This window comes from Marmota monax, unplaced genomic scaffold, assembly GCF_021218885.2.
Source record: "Marmota monax isolate L192 unplaced genomic scaffold, Marmota_monax_Labrador192_F-V1.1 WCK01_AAM20220418_F8-fsc00207, whole genome shotgun sequence".
Taxonomy (NCBI): domain Eukaryota; kingdom Metazoa; phylum Chordata; class Mammalia; order Rodentia; family Sciuridae; genus Marmota; species Marmota monax.
Window position 1 is genome coordinate 2,087,409 of NW_026692713.1, and position 4,414 is coordinate 2,091,822.

At 44.2% G+C, this 4,414-nt stretch overlaps 1 pseudogene; it reads left to right on the forward strand.

The window, feature by feature from the left end:
- Positions 1-2,152: 2,152 nt before the first annotated feature.
- Positions 2,153-3,267, forward strand: LOC124094153 (phosphatidylinositol N-acetylglucosaminyltransferase subunit C-like; annotated as a pseudogene).
- Positions 3,268-4,414: the final 1,147 nt, after the last annotated feature.

The window sequence follows — 4,414 nt, forward strand, 5'->3', positions numbered from 1 at the left end:
GGGCTGCACCCACTACTGCTATCCACAGTCACCCACAGTCAGGAGAAAACATCCAGGGAGGATGGCAGGTTCTGGAAGCTCTTCCAAACCACTATCCCTGGGCCCAGCAGGAATTCCTGGAGCCCTCTATTCTCTCCATGCAAGGAATTCAAAGTAAAAAACTATACTGCACAGTGAAAGAATCCAGAGATTCAGAGTTTTCTTTCACAACACCTTATTGCTTATTTAGAACATTAAAATCACTCTAACTCTGTTTCTCATGTAGGAGCTTAATTGACTGACAGGAAAGAGGGGTTCTAGGTCTCCCTTCCAGGCAGCTTGGATTCAGACTTAATGGCTGGGGGCTGTTGGTGCCTTTAGCAGGTGACTTCATTCAGGAAAGCTTCCTGGCTCATTAGAGCCTTCTTTCCTATCACTTGCTGATTACTCTGGGGGCAACCATTAGCCCCATGCCCAACTGCTCAGCCCTACCCAACACAGCCACTTCCCAGTGGGATGAACAAATATCTTGGCATGTGTGGGGATGTCTGGAAACTATCTCCTGACTTGAGACAGGTTTCTCCTTGCACCAGTGGTGGGTGAACCAGCTCCCAGCTCCCTGTACTTGTTAATTCCTGGCAGCTCTGTGCCATCTGCATTACTTGGGGCTGGCAGTCACTGTGAGGTCTCTGCTGGTGGGGAAACTTAGTGACTCTGGAACAAGACACAATTTGACCCCAAATCATTTGAGAGGTAGTTGCTGGTCTGATGGATTACCTTTAACCCTCAATACTTTAGGGTACACTTCCTAGGAACAAGGATGCAGTCCAGTTGCTAAATTCAGAAAGTTCACAGTAACTTAACAGAATAAAATATGAGGTGTAGTATAGTTTACAAGAATTTATCATATATTTTAAAATAAAGATTTTAAATTTTCCAACCAAAGAAATGATAAATGGTTCCAGCGATGGAAATGCTAACTATCCTGATTTGATTTTGCACATTGTATGCACACATGGAAATATCACCGTGTCCCATAAATATGTACATTATGTGTCAATTGAAAATAAAAAAATACACAGTTCACATTCAAATGTTAAGTTTTTCTATAATGAGAGTTGTCTGCCAATGCCTTTAATCCTTGCATCTTTTGTTTCCCCTTATCTAGAATAGCCTTTTGGAATTTTTTATGACATTGACATTTCTAAAGAATGTAGCTCAGATTTTTTTTAATAAAAGGGCTTTTTAAAAACAGAAAAAATATCATATTGTATGCAGTTTCACAAAAAGCTTTTCACATGCACGTGCTTGTGCACACACACACACACACACAATTTGTGAGTTTTTCTGCATCAGTAAATAAGGTCTTTCATGCTCTTTTTAAACTTCATCTCAGTATATAAATAAATACAGCACTCAGTGTTGTACCACACCACCTGCACCCCTAAACACAGCAGGCCACTGCAATTTGAAAGTAAACACTTGTCATGAGGGCCTGGGTTCAATTCCTGACATCTCAGAAAGAGGGAAAGGGGAGGAAAGAAGGAAGGAAGGGAGGGGGAGGAGGGAGAAAAGGGTAGGGAAGGGAAGAAGGGAGGGATCTCCTGTAATCTTCTTTGTCAATAATTGACAAGAATAGAAACCTAGACTTGCGATTTAAGTACACATAGCAAGCTAACCATTCCAAGTGCAGCGACAGCTTACAGGTCCTTTAACGGAAAGTCCCCCTTTACCACATGGGACATCCTTCATTTTTCATTGTTTTTCCCCTAGAACGGTTAGCACACGCGGGTCCCTTGTGGCCATTATAGATCATCTGGCTCCGATGGCTGCCAGGAGTGTTCATTAGTTCGTGCTGCTGCCCAGGTGAGCGGTCCGGTCCTCATTAAACCTTTTCTCCAGGAAGTGCTCGCGGCAGCTCCGCGCAGCGACCCGAAGGGGGAGCCGGTGGGCGATTGGGCCGCACACCCCGGGGACACGAGGGCGGGAATGTGTCTGTGTTGCCCAGCCTCACAAAAGGGACTCCTCTGTTGCGAGCCGGTCCTGGGCTGCAGCCTTTGAATACAAGGAACGGTCGGAGACGCCTTCCGGAGGAGTCTTATTTCACAAAGAAGGAGAACCACAGGGACTTGCAGGGAGTCTGAAGGGGCCTGAGTTTAGGGGACAGGATAAGATGACGCGTGCCCAACCTGTCATCGACACCAAGGAGGCCGCGTGGCAGAAGGTCCTCTAGAGCGGCAGCCCTTCCCCGGTAACTACGTGGACCCACGGTTCCTGGAAGAGCTCCGAAGAACATCTGTGCCTGGAAATACCAATCCTGGGCAGTGGTGTTCGAGTCCAGTGTGGGGATCCAACAGCTGTGCAGCGTCTGCGTCTTTGGGGTCATCTGGTGGTATATGGATGAGGGTCTTCTGGCCCCCCACTGGCTTTTTGGAACTGGCCTGGCATCTTCATTGATGGGATGTGTTTTGTTTGATCTCACTGATGGTGGTGAAGGGCGGAAGAAGAGCCGGCGGACCCAGTGGGCTGACCTGAAGAGCGCCCTGGTCTTCACTGCTCTCACCTACGGGTTTTCACCAGTGCTGAAGACAGAGTCCGTCAGCACTGACACCACCTATGCCATGTCAGTCTTCATGCTGTTGGGCCACCTCATCTTCTTTGACTATGGGGCCAATGCTGCCATTGTATCCAGCACACTGTCCTTGAACATGGCCACCTTCGCTTCTGTCTGCCTGGCCTCACGTCTTCCTCGGTCCCTGCATGCCTTCATCATGGTATCCTTTGCCACCCAGATTTTTGCACTGTGGCCCATGTTACAGAAGAAACTGAAGGCCTATACTCCCCGCAGCTATGTGGGGGTCACGCTGCTTTTTGCCTTCTCAGCCTTGGGAGGCCTGCTGTCCATTAGTGCCGTGGGAGCCATACTCTTGGCTCTTCTGCTGGTTTCCATCTCCTGTCTTGCCCTTTCTACCTCATTCGCCTGCAGCTTTTTAAAGAGAACATTCATGGGCCTTGGGATGAAGCTGAAATCAAAGAAGACTTGTCCAGGTTTCTCAGCTAAGTTAGGGACCCCATTACACTATTCAGGCAAGCTCATAGACTGGTATGCTAACCAGCATAAAATCTGAAGGCAGAGCCCATTCTGGAAGCAGCAGGCTGATGTGGATGAGAGAACAGAGATCAGAAGAAAAAATTAATCAAAGGCTGGGGTGGTGAAGGTGTTTGCCCTTCTGTCATTTTCATTTTATGATGTAAAAGCTTTCTGGTGTCCTCTTGAATTACTGCCCATCTGTTATTCACTATAACAGATGAAGTGATGGTATCTATTAAAGTAATTGTCTCTATTAGCAACACAAAAAAAAATTTCTCATCATTTCCTACATGATTTTCTGTGTCTTGGATGTGCATCCTGTGTTGTAGATGTGGCAGATCTGTTCTCCCAGCCTGTCTTTTATCTTTGCTTAGAGTGTCTATTGTGGCTCAGAAATTTTAAACACCTGTCAGAATCAAGTACATCCATCATTTTTCTTCTGTTTTGTCTTTTGTGTGCTTTACTTTTGAATACCTTTTCTATAGTAAATTTATACACAGATTAATCATTTCTTATAATGCCTTTATAGGCTTTTATTTTTACATTTAAATCTTTAATTTGAAAATTTTTTCATGATCATCTACAACTATGTGCAATGCTTTAGATATATACATTTAGGTCCTAGTAGTGTTTATTTAAAAAAAAGCAGCTTTGTCTTTCTGGACCCATTGATTGAATGCATGGGCTGCTACTACATTTCCTTTTGGTTCATTGATGCATGGTATTCCTTGGTATCCATGAGGGATTAGTTTCAGGAACCCCCATGGGTACTAAAATCTATAGATACTCAAGTTTATATATAAAGTGGTATAACATTTGCATATAAACTATGTACATCCTCCTGTATCATTTAAACCATCTTCAGATAACATCTAATATCTAACACAATATAAATGCTGAATGAATGGTTGTTATACTTTGTATGGTTTTTTGAATAATGACAAGAAAAATAAAGTCTGTACATGTTCAATACACATGAACCCTCCTCCAATTTTATTAGTGCCTTTCAATTATTCAGAACAATGGGTTTCATTGTGGCATATTTATACATGTACATGACATGCCTTGATCATATCCACTCCCCATTACCCTCCCTTACCTTCTCCTGCCCCACTTTTGATAGTCTCCTTGCTACTTTCATGTCATCTTTTTTTCCCCTACATTAGGGTTAGGATGTGACATGTCCCCGAAAGCTCATGTGTGAGACAAGGCAAGGTTTAAAGGAGATGATTGGATTATGACAGCTTAATCCAATCGGTGAATTAGGGATTAGCTAGTAGCTAAAGGCGGGTAAGGTGTGGCTGGAGGAGGTGGATCTCTGGCGGCATGGTATAAATTTTATAT